Here is a 23,775-nt window from a genome sequence, read left to right as displayed (position 1 = left end):
AAGAACAAGATGCACAACAGAGATACCTTCTTTGCCCTAACGAACATTCAGGGTCACATATGTTGGTTTATTTTAGTTAGATGAGCCAGAAAGACAGCAAAAGAGCTTATGAATCCCAATTCCTCATACACACATGGAATGAAGTTTTCAAGACAAGAGGCCTTACTTAGTGGGCACAATGTATGCCCTCAAAATGTATACCCACAATTTAGTGGTGGGCATGAATGAGTAGTTATGTCTCTAGCTGCTTGGTTTCAGGTTCAGATCATCAGTTAGGAAGTACAATTAGTCTACTACACCCACGAAGTATTTTGTGAATCCAAACATTTGAGTTCGAGTTACTCCCACACATGGAAAGTTTGGGATTCACTCCAACTGAAAATAAATTCCCAACAGCTATAACATGATTGCATATAACATTCCAATCTATAATTGGAAACATACATTGAATGTTTAAGGTCTGAGCAGGGCTCAACAAATAATACAATCTACTTGCCCGTGGCGAGTAGATTTCAGTCTCGTGCCCCATTCATTTGCGGCACTCGCATGCGCAATGCAGCTCTTGCGCATGCGCAGTACAGGGCTGGCGAGTGGTTTTCGCCGCCGTTTGTCAAGCTCTGGGTATGAGTATGCCATGCCAGTAACAAAGGACAGGATATGCCATGTGCAAGCACAAAATGGCTTTGAAGCTACCACCAGCTGTGCAGATGCATGCATTTCCGATGACTGTATCCATATATACAGATATTAAAGGAATCTTCCTTCCTGTTAACTAAAGGGAGAGAAGTGTCTTGGAAACTTTAGGGCCCATAGATGGTGTAGCAGCATAATCTATCCATTGACTTCAATGGACTTTGCTCAAGAATGTAGAAAAGTGAGACATTAGAGCCTCACAAGACATAGTTTTAAAGAATTGTTTATTAAGATGAGTTTCTGTAAAAATGAAGCAGGAAAAACACCCGCTGTGGCCTGCCACACTTTTCACCTCTTCCCCTTAGCACCTTCCTTTCTGTCTTTTCTCTCCTTTTGCTTCTGCTAGCCTAAATCATCATGAAAAGAGTACCGGCACACTGAAGGCTAGTTTCATTGGGTTGTGTTTGAACCTATCATAACAAATCGATGTGGACAAACCTGCTAAATATCTCAGTCCTGTGGGAAGGGACAGAAGCGGACATCCTGCTGTGAAGCGCAGGGAACACATGTGTTGGCTTCAATGTCTCTAAGATTCCCTCCATTTTTTAGTTAACCTTTTAAAATTATCAGGGAGCAAAGACCATTGGGTGTATATCCAGAGTAACTCTTGTCCTCAGTGTATTTACATCAGTGAAATGAGAGCAGAATTAGTGTGTTCCATCCCATCTGCCCCACCTTCTTTATCCAAGATCATTTTTCTTTTACTTGGAAGCATAAGATCTTCTCCTCTCCCTCTCCCCACCACCCCCTGATTCTTTGTGGACTTTTCCTTGTGCTCCAATTCCTGTTATTTGATTTCCGAATGGGAATACACTATATTAAAATTATACAAATTCAGAAAGCTGTCAATTTGACATTAAATAATAATGAGACTTGTAATGAATATGGATTGGAAAAGAAAAACCTAATAGATGACAAAAAATCTTCTAAGTTAAAGGGTAGACAGGAAAGACTCCAGACTATAATGGAAAATATTAGTGCATAATTAAAAACATCTGCTTGCAGGAAATATTTTGTCCAAAAGTCAGTGGTTTTAAACACTGGATTTCCTAACTGATGAAACTTTTTTTAACTAATGAAATGCTCTGCTTATTATAAACCAAGACAAAGTGATATTAGGTTTTAGATGACATGACAATTAGAAAATCATTATTACAGGCAGTCCCTGGGTTACGTACAAGATAGGGACAGTAGGTTTGTTCTTAAGTTGAATTTGTATGTAAGTCGGAACTGGTACATATTGTAGGGGAAACTCTAGTCAAACATTTCTCCAGAGCTCAGTTTTATTCTCCCACACCTCACTTCCCTCAGTCCTTTATTCTCAAGTTGAGGTGTCTGCTGAGAAAAGCCGCTTCGCATCTCCCTGGTCTGCTGGGGAGGGAGGGGCGCTAGCTTCGCATCTCCCTGGTTTGCAGCTAGTGCGGGGTTGCCTCTCCCCATCTGTAAGTAGGGATCCGATGTAAGTCAGATCCATGTAAGCTGGGGTCTGCCTGTACATGACTTTTTTCCACTCACGATATATGTAAAATACAGTTGAAACAAATAATTAACATAAACCACACAGAGTGATGAATTCAGTCATTTCTTTTGTATATGTATGTAAATTAGATAGCATCTGTACAAAACACCATGTAAAATTTTACCTTTGTCACGCCCCCGTCACATGGAACTGTGTCTATATAAGTAAAATTGTATGAAACCATATCTAAAACTTGGAAATATCGCACACCTGCATCTGTGCTGTGTTGGCATCTGTCTTTAAGTCCAAAAGGACATGATTTATTGATAATGTTATATGCAGAATATATATTTGTGATGAAATATATTTCATATTTCAGTTGTTACGCAGGAAACAAAGGCTAATATTCAGTCCTGTTGGCATTTTATCAATTTAATATAATTTATATAGAAAACTAAATGAGGTGGCTAATGACTAGATTTGGGGCAATACTGCAAAAATACAATGTGAGTATTCATTAAAATGTTTAGCAGATTTTCGCAATTGTGTATATTGGATAGTCTAATGAACAAGTTCAGTAGCCAACATGTTCTCAAACCAGGCTTTTTAAAGTGATAACTGGAAACTATTCCTGGAAAATGAATTCATAAACAGGAACATTCTTACTCAACCCCCTCACTGCTGGGTTATGGCCCTGCCCCTTTTCTGGTTTCTTTGAGTGCAGCCCCTCAAATGTTAGGATTGTGTCTTATATCTGCTTCAGGATAGACTTTACTACACAGGATAGCTGAACAACCTAGCTATAGTAGAATAATTATTTTCACTATTCTAGAATAATCATGGCTTTATTTCAGAATAAGTACTGTGCTTCAGGAGTAGTCTGGATCCTGGATGTGCTACCCTATGCATACTAACCACATATTACTCTGCAAATCTGAGGCTTGGTCTACACTAGGACCTTATTTCAAAATAACCCCCTTTAGGTTGAATTTATAAGCAGAGCATCCACACTACCAAGCCCTTTATTTCCAAATAATGGGCTGCAGAATTAGAAATCTGTACTGCTGATTTTCATCAGGCGTAATGCTAATTCTGAAATAATTATTTCCAATAGTGGTTGTGCAGATGCTCCGGTGCTGCTACTTTGAGATACTTACTCCCCAGAGTAAATCAAAATGCTGCCCAGTGTTTCCTGGGGCTCTAAGTCCGAGGTTGCGTGTCCGCATTAATGGTGCCTTCCCTGGATTCGTTTCAATGCTTCCTGATAGTGTGGACATGCTAGTTTGAATTTTTTAAATCAGGAATTAAGTCAAATTTAGTAATTTCAAAATACTTTCCTAGTGTAGACATGGCCTGGGTGTATTTCAAGAACCTGGATTTCCTCCTTTTAGGAATCTGTGACCAATGAGCTTAATGAACCTCCTTCTTAAAAGAAAGATGTCTTTTTTTAGTGGCTGGAACAAAATATGAGAGAAGTTTAAAAAAAAATCAACCACCTATGTGCATAGCTAGGTTCATCATAGGCATGGGAAGGGAACTAAATGCGTGAGACTCCTAGCCCAGTGACTAGGTTTCCAGCTGCTGGCCCCACATTCCTGGCACTCTACTGCCAGACCTGCATGCCTGTGGGTGGGAAGGACAGTAGTAAGAGGGCTGGATCAGAACCTCAACCCCAGCTGGCCACTTTATTACTGGTGCTGAAGGCTGCACCAGCTTGCTTTCAACTTTGGAGCTACATAGAGCTCTCCAGATCTGTGAAAAGTCTGACTGTTAAGTGTAAGTTGTTAGGTAACTATAAGAAAGGGCTTCTTCCTTCCTGCCTTCATCTGTGCTGGTGAATAGAACCAGATAAATAGGCCCCAACCAACCAAATTCACGGTCCATTTTAGTCAATTTCATGGTCCTGGGATCTTAAACTGTAAATTTTATGATTTCAACTATTTAAATCTGAAATTTAATGGGGGTGTCATTATAGTAGTCCTGACCCAAAGAAGAGTTGGGGGGAGGGGCAGGGTTATCATAGGGGATGTTGCAATACTGCTACCCTTACTTCTATGCTGCTGTTGCTGGCAGTAGTACTGCCTTCAGAGATAGACCGTTTGAGAGCAGCAGCTGCTGGTTGGTAACCCAGCAGTGAAGGCAGAGCCATTCCCAGCAGGAGTAAGGATGACATGAAATGGGATTGCCAACCTTACTTCTGCACTGCTGCCTGCAGAGCTGAGCTATTGGTCAGCAGCCGCTGCTCTCTGTCTGCCCAGCTCTGAAAACAGCACAGATGTGAGGGTGGCCACACTGTAACCCACATTAACCTTGTGAGCTCTCTGCAAATCCATTTTGGGTCAGGATCTGAAAACACTTGTCTCCTCTATGAAATCTGTACAGTAAAGGGTAAAAGCGTACAAAAAACCAGATTTCATGGTCTGTGACACATCTGAATTTGGTAGGCCCCAAGAGACAAAATATTAATAATTCTAAAACAGTACCACCACCTTTTTCACATTGGATGACTAATTCTTAGATGCAATCAAGAAACAGAAACATGCCTTGTGTGTCCCATCCAAACAAACCAATGAAGCTCAATGTTTAAATATTGAATGTGCACATGAGATTGCTCATGCACCGTTTGCAGGGGAAATATATTTGCAGGAATTGTTCAATCAGTAATTTTAAAATAACAAATTTTCGAAAACTCATCAGCTCGTGTGCAGTTTGAGAACACTTTAAAAATCCTAGAGGGGCTGCAATAACACTTTTAAAAGATTAGCATATGCTTAAAAAAATTAGCTTGACAGTCAAACAAAGATCTGTCACAAAAATGTCACATTAGCTTCCAAAACACTTACAGCACAAAATTAGTCACAGTCCAATTTCAATTGTCAAAACTCAGACTCTATGCAGACTCTGCACAAGCCAAATACTCACCATAGTTGATGTCTCCCTCAAGCCTCCTATCTTCCCATAAATAGAACTCTGCAGACTAAATTCCCTCAAGCTCTAACTTTTGAAATGAAACTCCATGCCCTATATTGGTGCTAATATTAATTATGTCCAGCTAAGCTGTAGCATTTTTCTCATTTGGTGAAGTTAATGCACCATTTCAATTGAGTTACAGATGGAACACCCCCCTGTAGTACATTGTCCATGTACTCGTGCTGCATGAGCGTACCTCAGTATTTCTGCAGTGTGTTTTAGTTCCTCATATAAATAACAGCGCCCTGAAAACCCCTCCTTCTGCAGTCCAGAAGCAGTTCTGTAGTTTAAAAGAACTGTACTTCACTTTTTCAGTACACCTTGTTTGTGGGGGGAAAAAGCAGTGGACCCTCTAGGCCAGCCCCCTGCATCTATGAGCATTCCTCATTAAAGAGCAGGGCCATAATTCTTCGTTGAACCTAAAAGCCCTCATAAAAATGTCTTCTTGAGTCTCTACTTAGTGTATTTGAGAGCAATTATCCATCTGTGCTCTCCTGTGGACTGTGCCTATCCCCTTCTACGTATGATTCCATTTCCCTGACAGTCATACATGCGCCTAACCTGAGTGTCCTCGTTAATTCCACCCATTGTCTCTCCCTTACACATTCAGGCCTCATCCAAATCTTGCAGCTACCAAACATTCTTGAGGTCCAGACTGTTCTCGCTGAGCTTGTCTGTTTAGATTGGAAGCTCTTCTTCAGAGCGGCACTAGTGGTTTATACAGTGCTAAGCACAATGCATCCTTCTGGGCACTACCTGGCACATATGTGTGTCTTGCAGCTTAGCAGGCCTGGGATGGACATTTCCATCCCTGTTGTACCCAGCTTAGCATGGCCTGGGACCCTGCAAGCCCAAACAGCGGCTGGGCTTTATCAGCTTTAATCCATGCCTTGAGCTGTGAAACTACTGAGCAGTAAACAAGTTAGACCTCCGTCTCAGCTCAAGAGTGGTAAGAATGGTGTTGAGCCAGTATGTGCACACCCGGTAAATAACTGTAGTATAACTAGCGTAGGGAGTCCCATGCCCACTGAGTCTCACCAGCGACATAGACCTCGAAGGGTTCCCTGGGTCCCCCAGCTGGAGCCACATCCACTGCGGCCTGGTGCGAGGTGACCAGAACGGGGCTCCCCGCAGACCTGAAGGTGCGTAAGCATTTGCTAGTGCCTGTTGCTTACTTATATGCATTGCTTTGCCTATGCTAATTACTTGGATTACTTTGCAGTAACTTCAGGGGGTAGCTGACAAAGCCTGTACGGGATAAACTTAAACAACAAATAGTCTGGTAGCACTTTAAAGACTAACAAAACATGTAGATGGTATCATGAGCTTTCTTGGGCACAGCCCACTTCTTCAGATGACCCGAGTTTTGAGCTTAGGATGTGTAGCTGTGTAACCATTTGGCAGTATTAACCCTGTAATAGTAGTGATGTAGTGAGATTTGTATTTTGTAATTATTTGGCAGTATTAAGCCTGTAATAGTAGTGACATAGTGAGAGTATAAATAAAAGCAACTATCCCTAATCGACTCTGTCTTGAAGTGAATGCACAACTCGGCTGGGCCCTGCCCCTGTTAACACTACCTTAATACAAATACATAATAAAAAGCAGCAATATATTGCATTTCCCTTTTGCAGCTTTAATAGGTATTTTACTTCCATTGCATTCTGCTTGAAACCATTTGATATTCACTTGTAATTAGGCAAACATTTATAACATTCATAACGATTCATTTAGGATTAACAGAAATTATCTTTTTTAGTCAATGATCATTTCCATCCAGCAGGGTTTCTCTTCACCATCGGTGCATTCTTCATAGAATAAGCCACTTTCCTCTTCGGTTAAAAGGCTCTCTTCTCAAATGAGATCGTATGTGGAATCTGTGGCTAAGCAACCTCTGAAGAAGGAAGCAGAGGCCGCAGGGGAGAAGAGAATTGTACAGGAACGTTGTAGCATGAAGAGAGGAGATCCATGCTTTTCCTTTTACTTAACCATAGCTTTACAGCATATTTGCCATGACACCAATCAGGCGCTTCCTCAACTGGGGTATGTCTAGACTACATGGCTCCATCGACGGAGCCATGTAGATGAGTTTAGTAGACATATGAAAATGAAGCGACGATTTAAATAATTGCCGCTTCATTTACATCAAAATGGCCGCCACGCTGTGCCAATCAGCTGTTTGGCGGCACAGTGGGGCAGTCTGGACACGCCGCAGTCAACAAGGGAAGCCTTTGTCAACCGCTCCCGTAAACCTCATTTCACGAGGCATACCAGAGCGGTTGACAAAGGCTTCCCTTGTCGACCACAGAGCGTCCAGACTGCCCCGCTGTGCTGCCAAACAGCTGATTAGGACAGCGTGGCAGCCATTTTGATGTAAATGAAGCGGCGATTATTTAAATCGCCGCTTCATTTTCCTATGTCTAGTAAACTCATCTACATGGCTCCGTTAACGGAGCCATGTAGTCTAGACATACCCCTAGAGTCCAATGCTGACTCCTGTGTGAGGGAAATCTCTTTGAAGGTTCCCTTCCCCATTCCCTCGAATGCCCTGGTGTACCCCACTTCCTGCAGCTCCCATTGGCCAGGAATGGCGATCCAACACTACTTCCCACAGCTCCCTTTGGTCAGAACAGCCATCTGTGGCCAATGGGGGCACCAGTAAATTAAGCACCTCCTGGCCAGCTATTGGCTTGTCCTTACAAGCCATGACCGGTGTTTGAATTCCTTCTGCATTGCCTATTGGAAAAAAAATACATTTACTCGGGGCCCCTAAAAATAAGAAGCTGTGCATGTCTTGATCCTTCAGTGATCGCACCAGTAGCTCCTCCTGGAGCTGCCTGTTACGCAATGTTGACAGATCTGAAAAGATAGGAATATTGCGGTAATCAGTTTTCATCTCTCAGAATACAATGAATACTACTCACATCATCACGGTTAACTTGCACACCATCTGTTTATAGATCTAGATCAGTGGTTCTCAACTCATTTCAGTCCATGGACCACCAGGCCAATCAAAAAATTTTCGTGGACCATCTCCTTTTTGAGAAGTGATAGAAAAGAGCTGAAAACGAACATTTTGGTTTGAAATTTATTTCTTACTAACAGATTTTTGGATTCTCTTCTCACTGACAAGCTTTTCAATGTTTGGAGTGGTACTTGATAATGCACAACGAATATCGCTTTCCACTGCAAGCCGATTCCTCTGTTTGGACTTAACGTGCAACAAACATGAAAATCCAGTCTCTCACACATACGTTGATGCAAATGGCAAAAGAAATCGGACTGTGTGTGCTGACAGATTTGGGGAACTCCCGGTCATGCTGGCCCAAAATTTCTCTATGGTAGTCACGCCGTATGACTTTGGACAATGTTCCTGTGGACCACTGAAAAAGTCACCATGGACCAACAGTTGAGACCCACAGATCTAGATGGCCAGGGCACTGTAAAAGAGCCTGATTGTCAAAGTTTGGGTGCTCAGTATTTCCTGAAAACCAGACCCTTTTAAGGTATCAAATTGGGCACCCCAAAACTGAGGTACTCAAATGCCATCATTTCTGGCTACCTTGGCTAATATCTGCAATTTGGCTGCGTTAATATTGTGCAGGGATACTTACTGAAACATCTGGACTTCTTGAGTGCTTGAGCTTATCCCATGAATATTATATTAGGAGAGCTTTTGGCATTTAATTGTCCTTGTTTCAGAGAAACCACATGAAACGGAAAACAAAGGAAAACAATCCACGACTATTCAGCTTGAGGGGTTTTAGTTCCTCTGTCTTCAGCTGTGAATGTTTTTATGCACATTATCCAAACATTCCATCTGAGGGAGCCGTGTATCAGTATTCCACAACCACGGCATTCTTAAAATGTATCCTAAACCACCTGAAGTATAAACTGTGTGGGACTGACAGCTACAAACATTCACAAATTTAAATCCACTGAACTGACTTTCTTCAAGCTTGACTCAATTTTCAAGACCTGGGGTGTGCTACAAAACAAGCTTAGTCTAGACTGGCAAGTTTTTCCGAAAAATCATCTGCTTTTCCGGAAAAACTTGCCAGCTGTCTACACTGGCCGCTTGAATTTCCGGAAAAGCACTGACGATCTCATGTAAAATCATCAGTGCTTTTCCGGAAAAACTATGCTGCTCCCGTTTGGGCAAAAGTCTTTTTCCAAAAGACTTTTGTGCAAAAGGGCCAGTGTAGACAGCATAGTACTATTTTCCGCAAAAAAGCCCTGATCGTGAAAAAGGCGATCGGGGCTTTTTTGCGAAAAAGCACATCTAGATTGGCCACGGACGCTTTTCCGCAAAAAGTGCTTTTGCAGAAAAGCATCCTGCCAATCTAGACGCGCTTTTCTGAAAATGCTTTTAATGGAAAAGTTTTCCGTTAAAAGCATTTTCGGAAATTCATGCCAGTGTAGACGTAGATGTAGAGTTTGATACAAGGGGACTCGGGTCTTGATTCAGCAAAACATTTCAGCAGGGACTTACTAGCTTTGAATCCGGGCTTAAAGTGAATCTCAAGTTGTTCTTATCTCTTGCTGCCTTTGAACTAAAATGTATCTTTTCCTTCCACAGAAATACTCTTCTGCTTATACAATGGCTGGCCTCTTGGGGTGCATCTACACAGCACAGTTATTTCAAGATAATAATGTGTGTGTCTACACGGCAATTTCGTTACTTTGAAATAATTAAAAAATAACAGACAGCTTATTTCAAAATCATAAACCTCATTCCACGAGGAATAACACTTATTCCAAAATAGTTATTTCGGAATAGCAGTAGTGTGGACACTCCACTCCTGCTATTTCGAAATAGCTCCTCCTCCCCAGGGCCATTCAGAGTAATTACTCCCCAGTGCCTCCTGGGGCTCTAAATCAAAGTAGCACGTCCACATTAGGGAAGCCTGCCTTGGACTAATTTTGAGGCTTCCTTGTAGTGTGGATGTGGTATTTCAAAATAAGCTATTTTGGAAAAAAAAATTGAAATAGCTTATTTTGAAATAAGCATGCTGTGTAGACATACTTGGTGTGGAACCAGAGACATCTAAAACTAAAAGTGTGCAGCTATAATTGAGCTAAAATCTGGGAGGTGTTCCAACTCATAGCTTCTGTGTGTCAGCAGAGTGGGCCTCGTGACACACACTCACCAGGGATTATACTTATCTATGCAAATAAGGTTTTCCCTCAGAATGATATTCATGCCTTTAAATTAATGTGCTTATTGAGAAAGTTCATTCTTTGACGTTTATCGCCCTGTTCAATTCACAACATTTTTCGGGAATGTGTGTGTACATGAAAGAGTAAAGATCTCATTGAAACATACAGGAAAAAAAACACCCCATGATGTCAAAAAGGGAAAGACATTCAAAACTGCCTTCAAACTAATCTCAGGTGAGGGTCTTTCCCTTCAATTGAGACTTGGCTGCTCTAGAATGCCTGAGAAGCAACAAACATCAATTCACCATTTTTGGGCTGCTTTTTGTGTATTTCATTCCTCCCCTTGCAATCATTTTTGGTGTTGCTTTTTTGCTACTTTGGTGGCACAGCATTCAACATGCAAATATCCAGGAATACAAGCTAAATGCTGATGTACAGGTAGGTTTACACAGCAAGGGCCTGACCACAACCCACTGAGATCAGCTGGAAAATTCCCGTTGCCTTCAATGGACTGTGGATCAAGCCCATAGAATTTGAGTTCAGACTTGAAGCATAGATCCAGAAAGACTCTTTCTTTGGGTAATAAAAGGTAGTGAATGCAACTCACCACCTTGTGGGCTGTTTATTCATGCATATATAAATAGTCTCGGTCTCCATGTAGCAGCGGGGAATGTCTTGACTTCCTGTTGTGAAAGAGAACTTCCCCAAAAGAGCTTTCTCCTGCTGCTTCATCTCCATCTGATGCTGCATGTCTTCCATTGACACTTCAACAGAAACCTGCTGGGTATTCACACTTACAAAAGAGCCTGGCCTCTGTCTACAAAAGCCATAATGCTTGTGTATCGTTCCACTCTGGCTAATGGAAAAATGCCCATCTCGAATTGCATAGGAAGAGCTTTCAAATAATCATTAGCAGAGAGGATATATTTATGTTACAGGACCGATTGTCCCAGATCTTGTGTGGGATGAGGAAGGGAAAGCACCTTCTGTTGTTCCAGCCTTCCTCTCATTTGCCCCAGCCAAAAAGCAACTCTCCCACCCCCCTCAGTTAAACATACTAGCAAGCTGCTGTTACTAATAGAAACAGATGCTCAGTTTCCATGGCAGATGCGAGTTTCCTGGGAAACATGCTAGCATGGGGGGCCCATCTTGCAAAGTACTGAGTGCATCTTGAAATAGGAGCTGATGGTGTGCACCATCTCCTGGAAAGTGCTAAGTCCTCTCAGGATCAGGCCCCTTGAACAGCAGATTGTTTGAAAGTGAATTTTGAGTGTTCTTTATTCACAAGAAATTAAGAGGGTAAAGGAGAATGCTCCCAAACACACGGCACATTCATCCCAATACCCGAGACGAGAATAACTCTGTATCCAACCAGGTGCAAGTCCTGCATTTGTTCTGATACTTTTATAAGATTTTGTGAATCCATCTGCTTATTGCTATTCTCCCTTTGAAACTCCACTGTAGTGAAATAGCAATTGAGGGACTTGCCTTATTAAAAGATACATTTCACATAACGGGTAGTAGCTGCACTGAGCCTCCTGGCTGTCGAGGCTGCATTATTTCACTGGCCTAAGATAATATAATTTGGATGAAAGAGCTATGTAAATGTTCTTTTTGCTGAAGTGACACAAACTTGGGTTGTTTTTTTTTTTTTTTGGTTAGGCCAATGGTGCTGCATGAAGGGATTCTGTGGGTTACAGAGGAAATAAAGGAGATGAGCAAATAGGGAGAAGTCTGTTCCTCTCATTGTACCAATTCTCTCTTCATGCTGGGAACCCTGGCCCATAGCGTAGGTCTGATGTGTAACATGCTTGCAAAAAAGGGAGTTCCGAACCATGCTAGTGAAGCACGGCTAGCTGATGAAGATGGCAGAAGAAAGAGCAAGGATACTCTGCATCACCCTCAGGGCATGAGAAGAGCAATCCACCTCACATCCCCACCAAGCACGGCATCAGGTAGGAAGCAATGGATGTCATAGGGAGGACCCTGATAAAGAGAGTGGGGTTATGTGTGGAACGGGAACAGCAAAGCCTGAAAGGCATTTTGTTAGGTTTACATGACAGCCAAAGTTTACTCCAGTCCTTTTGAGGCTCCTGCATCATTAGTTGAACAGGTTCCCTTGCACTGATTAGAGCATTCTGCTGTGAGCTCCTCCATGTGGGTCTCTTTGTGGATTTTATTTGTTTCATTCCTCTGACAAAAAGCCTAGAAGCAGAGCCAACACAATTTCAAGAGGAAAAACATTATTTCAGTTTAGAAACTCACCAATGAGCAAGCGAACCTGAGAAGGTGTAAAATATCCCACAGATCTAGTATGAGCCAATGTAAATTCACATCCAGATAAAAATGATGCCTTCTGTTTGCAAAAGGCTAGACATGCTACTGAGAGATTGCCAAGACTAAAGCCACCCCACATCATCCCATCTCTAATCCTGCTGGGGGAAGCAGCTGTCTATTGCACGCCTTCAACCAGGCAAAGCAAAATCTGCATCCAGTGACTCATGCAAAGACACAATACAGCCATAAACTAATTAATTGGAATATCCTGCTTTGGGTTAGCTCGGCCATTTAGAGGAAGCCAACTCTCACAGGAAATCAAAGTTCATATCCTGCTGTTGGTCACTCTCATGCTCCAACCAGCAGCTCCTGAGAGCACAGCAAGGACATGGCACAAATTCTAACATTAATAGAAACCATCTAAACTACCGCAAAACAAATGAAGCGCATTAGCCTTCCTGACCCCCTGAATGAGAACTTCTTCTTTTGTGTTCACTCCAGATCCTTCTCCCAATGAAGTCACTGTCAAACCTCCCCATGGATCTCTACCTGGGCTGCTCTTTGGCTTCAATAGTTTTGTCTCATCTACAAAGTTAGATGGAAGAATTAGTTAAGCCGCCTCCTCCACTCCCACTGCCAATGTACAGATCAACCTGGCCTAGAGAGGTAATAGAAAAGAGGCGTGTTTTCCTGCTGTGAGCTGAACTAAAAGTGATGAATACGGTTAAAGCCCTGCCTTCTGTCTTATGAGTGATGGGAAAAGAGACAAGGTACCACGCAGAACAAAGCGGCTGAACAAAAGAAGCAGAATCCCTGTCAAGTGACAGAATCACTCTTTTGAAGGACGGTTACGAAATTACATTGGGACAAAGAACAAGTTTCAGCAACAGGGAAAAGGGTGCTTCTGGCACCAGTTACAGTCGTGAGTGGCTGGAGCTGTCAGAATGAAAACCAAGGCAAAACCCTCACCACTGATCAGTCATTGTCAACCTGAAACATTCCCTACCTGTCTTTGTCCTTCCTCTCCCCACTAAAAAACAAAGGGGGCTACAGTAGTCAATACAAACAAAAGAAGCTTTTATAGAATGGCATTCATTATAAAAGCTGAATAAATAAGACTGTTAAGGATACACAGAGACACTTATTTGTCTGTTCTGAAAACAGTGAAACAAACACATATGTAATGAGCAGCTTAATCCTTTCTCTGCACTGATGTTGGTTTTGGCCCAAAGAGACCAGAAACCTGGAATGAGATACTTATTCATCTTACAACCTCTTCCCAAAGTCCTGGTTTCTGCTGGAAAAGAATCATTTTCCTGCTGAAGGCATGAGCAAGACATTTGTAAGCACAGCTGTATGCGGTATGGTTGAGGATTTAGGGCTAGATTGTACTCCAGTTGGTTAGCTTCAAAGGGGCTATTCCTGTGAGTAAGTGTTCACCAACATTTTATTAGTAGTCATATGATTAGTCATGTTTATTGTGGTAGTGTCACAGGGATCAACCAAAATAGTGCTTAGGGGATGCACAATTTTCACTTAGGTAGGGTGATTTTCACCATTACCTCAGACACACGCCTGCCACGCTTACCTCCATATGAAAGAATGAGCTGCTTGTTGTAGCATGGGAGTTCTGGAGCATCAATGCTTCCATAGCACCACTGTTTTCATTAACATCAGTCAGGGAAACAAAAGGAGTGCCTCTATTTCCATCCACAAATAGGCAAGGGCACCATTTTGAGAGGGCAGGCAGGGCTACAGTCACGTGTACTAGGACGCAGCTTGTTCGCCCTCCACTTCCCCTTACAATCAGAGAGGAAGAAGAAAGCAACAGCTTGGGTCACTTACTTCACTGCTCCCTCTCCTCACCAGCCAGGAGCAAGAGGAATGCACCCAAGCTGTGCACTTCCCCCTTGTCTCCTGATATTTAGGTAAAGGGGAAGAAAAGCAAGCAGCATCCCAGTATGTGCCCCAGCCCCCATCCTCCCAAAATGGCACCCTTGCAAAAGGTCTTTTTAGGTCTCACCACCGAGTCTTTTCTGTTTAGGTTCTTCTGCCACTCTTATTGAGTACCTTCTAGTAGTGACATGACTACATCTGCCACGTGTTTGGTGTCACATCCTCTCCGCAGGTGTGCGCAGTGGAATGTTTTTGGCTTGGAATTGTTTATATACCCATATCATTTCATGCAGCATTATGTTTGCTAGAGGAGGCAGGTCACAGAAGAACACCTCACCTTGCACCTGGAACAGGGAATGGCGAGGTTTATGAAGGTTCTTAGTTCCTGGGGAAGAGTATTCCACAGTGCTGGACCAGACCCTAGAGAAGGTTCTGTGTCCTACAGAGACATGAAGACCACCTAATAGAGCAGGTCAAAACAACTATTTTGTGCAAACTTTTTGTATACATTTTCCATGGGGGGAGGGGAAATTGTTTGAACCTTCAAAACTTCAAACACTTTGGAGCCCTTCTTGAAAATAGGAGACAAAGAAAACTGATTAGATGGAAAAAGCTAGATGACAGTTTCTTGAACGTTCTGTGCCAATTCAAGGCTACGGTGAAATCTTTGCTCCATTGGAGTCAGTGACAAAACTCCCACTGACTTCAGTGAGCAAGAATTTCATCTGAGGCCCAGATCCTGCAATAATCCTCATGAGAGTACAGGGGGATCTTTGGACTTGTGGAAAACTCATTGTAGGACTGGGACCCAGGGGAGTTTGCAGAACAGAAATTACATTCAGTGAGCAGCCCAAGTGATGGGTTGGGTGTAAGAGGATTTATGGCCAAAATATGTGAGACTGTACCTGAGAAGGCACGTGTGGGAGGGGCATTGACATTTTGCTTTGTGTGTTAGAAAGCTTCTAATCCCCATTGCTTCTCCTCTGCCAAGTTGCTTATTCTTTCTTCGGTATGTTCCCTGCTAGTCCATTCTGTTCATTTATTTACTTTTATTGCAGACATTGGTCTCCACACTGGCACAGAAAACAAATCAGTCTCAGGTTGACATTTTTGTTCCTTCTCCCACTCACTACCTCTCTCACCCCTCCCTCCGCCCCCTCCCGTGCACTCTTTCTTCTGCTGGTCTCAGGCATGGCACTAGAGCTTTGTTTTGAATGCCTTTTGGCACTGTACTTTTCCATTCTTGGAACAAGCCCCCAAAAAAGGAATAAATATTTCTTTTAATTAGTGAGAGGCTCCTGGCCTAGCATTAAAATTACCTTCCACTGACAGGATGCACTTAACTATTGATTTGCATAGTCAACAGGGGGGCTGTTGGGTTCTTTCATTTACCTAAGAAGAGAAAAAAAATCATAAGACAAGACTTAGCTTTGCACATTGTAACAGGAGCCATAATTATGCAAACACAGCTGTAGTCACAGGTCTGTCAGTGTTTCTTTGCCACACATTATTTTCAGGGCTTCTAACCTGACAATAACGGGAGTCACAAAATTTAAATTCCTGGGCTTTTCCCTTTTAAAAAGTTCTGTAAACTTGCTTCGTCTGTATTAACATTCCGACAATGAATGCATTTGTTAAGCCAAGTTACCTGGCTGCTGAGGTAATTTCTAGCAGAGGAAAGCTAAGCCCATTGCTGCTAGTTCTCTGATAAGTGAGCATAGCCCTTGAGCGTAGCCATCTGTTCATAATTCAGAGCCTGACGCACCTCCCGTTAGAGGTAATGGCAGTGCTGCTTTCCATTTACTTTAAAGGGAGAAGGATTGTGCCTATAGGAATGACCTGTGTATTTATCTAGGGCAGTGTTTCTTAAACTTTTTGAAACCAAGGAACATCAAATTTTTTTTTTTTGAGGAACACTAAGGATTTTTTGTTGAGCAAAAAAAAAAAAAAAAAGGTTGGAGGGAAAAAGGATCAGGGGAAAGTTGAGGAGGGTGGAAAAAGGTCGCCTGCCCCTTTTAGGGTGGCCATTTTGAATTCTGTTGTTCTCCGTGGCACACCTCCAACTGCCTCAGTTTAAGAAACACTGATCTAGGGTCTCACACTGCCTCAGCAATGACACCTGTGAAAAATAATGAAAGGTGCACTCCAGGGATGATAGAGTTTACTTGCTTCCCCCTCCTAAGTGGCTCTGTAAGGCCACATCAGGATCAAGTCCCTTGTACCCTTGAAACTGTTAGTAGGTGTTAGATCCTAGCATACCGTTGACTACAGCGAACTGGATTGTCACTGGGCAGTGCCTCTGCCTCATGGCTGAGTAGATATGCGGACATACAACCCCTGTGACCACCAGGACATGAATTTTATGTTTTCAAAATTATAACAGCCAAAGGAGGAAGAAACAAATGCTTTATTCTAGAAAAGAGAAAGTTAAATGAAAAGAAAGGGTAAAGGTAAGGAACCAGGATCAAAAGGGCACAGCAGGGTGAATTGAGGGTAACAAATGAGTAAAACCCATCGTGTAACAACAATCAAACACACTGCCTCAAATAATCAACAGCCCACAAAGTGAATGCACAGATCTACAGGAGACCCAGGGTCCCCTAATAAACCTTTTACGGGTGGTGGGTTTGGTACTTGATAGAAAGTTGTGGTGTATCCATCGGAGCAAGTAGCAGCCTTCCAGGCAAAGTGACACTCTTGTGTTTGCAAGCCCTGGCTTCTAGTTGTAAGGGGACTGTTACCCCTTACTAAAACTCTGTGGGAGTTTTTTGGTTTACCAGCTTCAGAAGGGGAAGGGTTCATGAGACTGACAGACCCCAGAGACAATGGAAAGCAGTCAACACTCCAGCTCAGCCTGACTGACAGGTTGTAAGTGGGGATTGTTCTGGCTCTCTCTGAGCAAACAGGGAGCTGAAAGAGCAGAGCCAGCTGTGTGCAGAAGAGGTCCTGCAAAGACAGAGAGCTGAAAGAGGAGTACAAGAAGAAGTCCTGCAGTGACAGAACCAGACACAGACAGGCCAAGCAGTGCAGACCCTGTGTTGAGCAGCAGACTGGCAGTGCTCAGAGAGCCAAAAGGAACAGAGAAGCAACACAAGGAGCTGGAACTGGCCAAGCAGCACAGCCTGTAGCTGGATGTGGTGAGCTACTGGGACCTGCAAAGTGTGGGGAAAGGCTCTGGACTGGGAGAGGGGTCTGGCCACTTAGAGACTGAGGCTGTGTGGTCACTGCCAGTGCAAGCGTGTCCAGCCTGCAGCCCCTTGCAGCACATCCAGGGCTTCTAAGGAAGAGACTGTGAACTGTCCTTACACTCTGCAGACTGCTGTGTTGATGTCCCTGTGCTACAGAGCAGGGCTGTGTGTTCTCATTTAACCATTCTCATTGTTTCTTATTCTATTCTCTTTAATCAGTTGATGTTTAATAAATTGTATTTGCTTTGAACCTTATGAAGTGGTCACTGGGCCAAGAAGGCCTGCAGTGTAAAGAGAGCACCTTGGAGTGGGGACACCCTAACTCCTGCCCCTAGTGACTACAAGGTCAGGGATTAAGCCCCAGGAAACCTGAGCCCAGCCTTGTTGGGGTTTCAAGGGCTCTGCTACTCAGGAGAGTGGAGGGGGAGCCCTCAGGATCAGGGAGCCGTGGGGTAAAGGAAGTGGAAGCGGGGACTCAGATCCTTTCGCTGGTTCATTTCACCGGGGTGTATAGAAGCCAGGAAAGTTCCTCACAATAGCGGGACCATTCCCCCGCTTACATAGTGCAGCTTATCAGGAGTCAGTCCCCTGTATTGGAGTCTATGCTTCAGGTCTCTTTCCCTCCTACAACAACTGATGGCTTCATTTTCCCCTGCTGCTGGAGTGCAAATCTATTGATTGTCCTGGCATGTCAGTTAGGCTCTTGGGTACCCTCACTAGCTACTCAGGTACCTTAAAGTGTCTTCCTCTGCTTTTCTCTTCTCTGAGGCATCTAGAATAGTAAGGAGCTACACAAACAGTTCAATACTTCTCCTCTGCGAGTCTGGCATAATTTTAGTGAATTTATCTGGGGCTATGACTACACTGGGAAAGTTTGGCAACAAAATTACTTTCGACATGCAAAAGTCACCAAAAGTGAAAACCGGTTAAACTAGTTTTTCTGTCTACCCCATCGACATTCCATGGCTACATTGCTAGCACCCTGTCAACAGATAAGAACAAAGCACTGTGGGTAAGCATCCCACAGTGCAGTATTGTGGGAAGGCAGAGCTGATCCCTGCACTTGTGGGATTCTCTCATAGCTCTGTGAGCTCGCTGTGCTGTGAAATGTCAAAGCAACACAGCAGTCTCTCCAGCCCTCCCCCTGCTGCAGCAGTCTGGCTGCCGCTGTATTCCTAGCAGCAGAACAGAAGCGTTCCAATGATTTGCCCTTTGTTTGTTTCCCCCAAAGGGAACAGCTCTGTGAGCTACAGCTGTGGGGAGGGATAGCTCAGTGGTTTGAGCATTGGCCTGCTAAACCCATAGTTGTGAGCTCAATCCTTGAGGGGGGCCATTTAGGGATCTGGGGCAAATCTGTTAGGCATGGTACTTGGTTCTGCTGTGAGGGCAGGGGACTGGAGTCAATGACCTTGCAAAGTCCCTTCTAGTTCTATGAAATGGTATATCTCCATATGAGCTCTACTTCCTGGAACTTTGAAAGAGTGGGGTGCATACCTGCAGAGCAGCAGAAATCACTGAGTTCAGTCACAAACAGCAGAGCCCACAATAAAGGGAGGGGAAAACACAAAAGTCTCTCACAGGAGTGGAAGATTATTGTTGCCAAAACTGCATGCTTTTCCTGACAAAAGTCCCATTGTAGCATGTGTGCTCACTGTTTTGTCACCAAAGGCAGTTTCTGGAGACAAAACATGCTGGTATAGACGAGGCCTGGGTGTCATTCTCTAGTGCCTTACCTCTTGTGCAGCACAGTAGTTATTTAAAAATGTGCTGGGGAGATGCACAACATCCCTATTTCACTTTTTTTTCCAGGTTTCAGTTATTGCTCAATCTTTGTAGTGGAAACTGTGATATAGAGACCCATTTATGGTTCACTGCTCTGTCAGCAACTCATCAAGGCTGATGTATTCCCCACCCTACCATGCTTGTCATGGTATATACCCAAAAGGTGGCATATGACATGTCAGCAGAAAACTAACAACTCACTGATTATTAATATTCTTGCATGATGTATGCTAGTGAAATGCTTGGATTCAGGATTCTTATTTCTCCCATCTCAAAAGGTAAAATCTGGGTTCCTAATCTCAATCAGTCTTCAGCTGCTTCCCATATCCCCAAGACCAGAGAAACCGTATCCTGTTAAATTTCTATCACCCAATGTCAACTCTTACTTTGTTGCCAGTTCAGAAAATACATTCCAGTTACACAAATATGAAGGGATCTCAAGCCCCGTGAGTGAATTATTGTAAAATTATATAAGGTTTGTCACACTAATATATTATACTGAAGATTAACTTGCTGCCATCAGGAAATAAATTGTATTTAAAATTAATCTTTAAAAAAAATAATTCCATTAACATTCAGACTCACTGGTTTGATTTACCGTGAAGGCAATGGAGCCTTCAGAATGAGCTTCATAGCAGACATGGAATTTATGTTGCAGAATTTCAGTAGCACTTTAGAGACTACATCAAAACGTCAATGTGGGCAGTCACAAACCATGACATACACTGTTGAGGACTGCAAAATGTATCCATTTCCTGGAGGTCTTCATGTCTTGAATATAGTTGATAAGAACCCAGTGGCTTGGCTTGACCGGATTGCCTACCCCAAAGACATAAAGAAAGCTACTTCCTAGCCAGGTGGAATAGCCAATCAGTGCCTTAAACTTTGGGCATAAAAGCAGCTTTCCAGTTTTTAAAATAATTCACGTAATACTTGTGTCCACTGTGCGCCAAGCTGTCAGATAAAGAGAGATGCATTTGTAAGCTTGCCTTTCTCCCAGGAATCCATTGTGCCTCTATGAAACATTTCAAGACATGGGCATCTTACAGTTGGAACCGTTGCTTCTGACAATCTGCCTGACAAAGATCATCCGCATAGTAATGAAGCCACATGTATTACCGCACACAGAAGACACGAATGACAGTGAACGTTTGGAAGTAGGAGGTGCGGCACTGCACACACCACAGTATCTGACAGCTACAACCTCTATTGTTAACTTACCTCTGTGCCCCAAGTTGAGAACATAAGAAGTAACTGAATGAGTCAGAAATGAAACGTTCTTTGTCTTCTGGGATTAGTTCTGTTTAATAACTGACCAATGTATGTATTCATATTCCGATAAACTAGAGAGGTGAAATCCCTCAGTATGTATGTCAAGTGGAATCTCTCTATAAAGGCAGACCCTCTTCAAGACCATTCCACAAAGCTGCTTTCCTGGAGATAGTCACCTCTTCTTCTCGGAGGGAATAAGATTTGCCCCTGTTTGTGCGGGAATGTGTGAGGCTTGTCTCCAGATCTGTCAGATCTCTGAAGATGCTGGGATCTAGGTTGTACAAGTCCTTCAGTTAGGTACTGGAGAACCTGTGCCTCTGAGCTGATGTAAATGGGGCTCCCCATTGCTCTCTGGCAGTACATGGATCCGTAGTGCTTTGTTAAGTGGAGCTGACTTGCAGCTTTAGCAGCCCCTAGAGCAGGGGTGGCCAACCCATGGCTCGCGAGCTGCATGCGGCTCTTCTCCCCCAAAAGTGCAGCTCGCAATGCCGCTCCTGCGCGTGCCCCCCCCAACGGCCTCCAGACAATTCGGGGGGGCTTTCCTTCCCCCCCCCCAACAATTCTGGTGCAGCTCTTTGCATATTTTCCACCGCTGTTTCGTCTCTCTTTGCTAAATGGTTGGCCACCCCTGCCCTAGAGGTAGGTGAACTACAAGGTATAGGTAATACAACCTGTTGTCTTTTCTGAGCTTGGCAGGTGGGGCACAAGGATAGGGGGTGATGCACGTTTCCTGCTCACTTGGCCTCCACTGAGCCTTGCCCCATGGAGGTGGCAGCAATCTGCTGGGCCTAGAGGGTGTGGGGACACTGTCACCGAAATAGCTGAGCTCCCTGTGCAGAGGTCGACTCACATGGGGGTTTGCAGAAAGACTGGGGGATGTGGGTGGATTGGAGGGCACAATTTGTCTCATTGGCTCACATGCTTTCCTAATAAATGACTGCAAAGGAACGGAAGGTGAGTAACCCAAGTCAGGGTGATATGTACGTGTGAAATTAAAATGAGGAAAGCAAATACAAAAAGAGCTATGAGAGGCTTGGATTTATTTTTGCTATCAGATAAATATTCAATACAGGACCTCCCTGATCCAGCACCCTCAGGACCTGAGCAGTCCCGAACCATGGAGTTTGCCAGACTAGGGTAGGTCAAGGCTCCCCTCCCAGCTGTTCGCCCAGCTCCACTGCTGCCCCCAGCCCTGCCAGGGCTGCGCTCCCATCTGGGGTTGGGGCTGTGCTCTCCAGTGCACTTCCCACTCTGCTGGCTCAGCTGGGCTGCATGCTCAGGTGCCAGCCCCACTGTCGGTAGCTCATTTGGGGTTGCGCTCCCCACCACCAGCCGATGCTGTGATCTCCACCGCCACAGCCTGCTGCCACTTGCACTGCACTCCACCACTCCAGCTCAGCCCCTGAACCTGGCCAGCCCAGGCTCTCTGATCCAGGCCTCTCGGCTGGACCATGGATGTTACCAGACTAGGGAGTCCTGGATTTTTGAGGTTTAACCTGTACAATCCAAACGTAACCCTTATTTCAGGGCCAGACTTGGCTTCAAACCCTCTTACTATGGAACTAAATTAGAACTGATGTATCATTTGGTAAATAGTTTCTTAGTATTAGCATGTTAGTAACTAGTGCTGGGTTTTAATCTCCTCTGTGCCAGGCACTGAAAATGACTTAAACCTTCCCTAGCTAGCACGTGGATGATTTTTCTGACTTGCTCTGTTCCCATTTACTTGTGGCTAGATTCTCATCCCCTTACTCACAGTGAATGCCATATTTTCCCAAAAGTCGCACTGAAGTCAGTGGAGCTACTCATGGAACATGGAGCTACCCACCATGAATAAGGTTATCAGACCTTTCAACACGAATCCATTCTAAGTGAGAAAAGTGCATTTCCTTCCCTTTCACCCACCGTGGCTTCTTTGCAGAGTTGTTGACTCAAGTCCCATGACTTGAACTCGAGTCCGACTTAAATCGCCGAGGTGACTTGATTTGAGACTCAACTCGGGTTCATTGTTTGTGACTTGAAACTCGACGTGAGACTTGCTAATTTTGTTAAATCAACTTGGTGAAAAAAATGTCCAAAAATGCCGATAGTGATGGCTTGTACAAAAGTGACTTGACATTTTTTAAATTAAGACTTGAGACTTGACTTGGGACTTGACTCGAAAGTGACTTTAGGGACTCGAGACTCAACCTGAGACTTGAACTGTAGTGACTTGAGACTCGACTTGGACTTGACAATGACAACTTGAACTAACAAATCACACACTACTTCTTTGAACTAACAAATCACACACACACTCTTCCTACATTTTTGCTGTTGAAAGCCCAGAATGTGCTATGAATTCTTTCTAGCACTTTTAGCATGCAGGCTGCTGCGTGTCTGGCATCTATTCTCTCTTCTAGTCTCACAGGTGTTTCATTGTTATGACTGTTGTACCAGAATATATTGTTCCTTGTTTGAGCTTTTATTTGAAATATTCCCTGTGACGATAGCCCGTTGCATACTATGCTTAATTTGCATGTTCATTAGTGGTATGAAAAATAAGGAAAATGTTCCATTATAAAACTTCAGACCTTCTTGGAGTTCAGACTTACAATGCTCACATGTAGATAGAGAACACACTTAGGAATGGAGGGTGGGAAACGGTGATTAACTGGTGGCTTCTATGTTGAACAAAGGAATCAAATTTTCTAAAGTAAATAGAACATGAGATCCTGATTACTCAGATATGAAATTAACATGGTGTGATGCAAGTGACAGGCAAAAGAAAATGTCTTGCAACTGGTTACCTGAGGTGTTTGTACACTAATACGAGAAGCCTGGGCAACAAACAGGAAGAACTGGAGGCCCAGTCCAAGAAATATGATTGAATTGGGATAACAGAGACTTGGTGGGATGACTCGCATGACTGGAGCGCTGTCATGGAAGGGTATAGACTGTTCAGGAAGAACAGGCAGGGGAGAAAAGGAGGAGGAGTTGCACTATATGTAAGAGAGCACTATGATTGCTCTGAACTCCAGTATAAAGAGGGAGAAAAACCTATTGAGAGTCTATGGATTAAGTTTAAAGGAGCAAACA

The 23,775-nt window shown here is 43.6% G+C and overlaps 1 non-coding gene across 2 annotated transcripts in view; it reads left to right on the top strand.

The window, feature by feature from the left end:
* Positions 1 to 23,775, top strand: part of LOC112544636 (uncharacterized) — a 132,270-nt gene that overhangs the window by 19,852 nt on the left and 88,643 nt on the right. Inside the window, exons 2-3 of one of the 2 annotated variants that reach the window (XR_012896375.1) lie at positions 11,945 to 12,237; positions 13,061 to 17,819. The exons of the other annotated variant lie outside the window; for it this stretch is intronic. This is a non-coding gene — a transcript (uncharacterized LOC112544636). Of the gene's footprint in view, positions 1 to 11,944; positions 12,238 to 13,060; positions 17,820 to 23,775 lie in introns of those variants that run through there. 2 annotated transcript variants of the gene reach the window in all.

Source organism: Pelodiscus sinensis, chromosome 17 (genome assembly GCF_049634645.1).
Source record: "Pelodiscus sinensis isolate JC-2024 chromosome 17, ASM4963464v1, whole genome shotgun sequence".
Taxonomy (NCBI): Eukaryota; Metazoa; Chordata; order Testudines; family Trionychidae; genus Pelodiscus; species Pelodiscus sinensis.
This window is presented reverse-complemented; position numbering and strand designations above follow the sequence as displayed.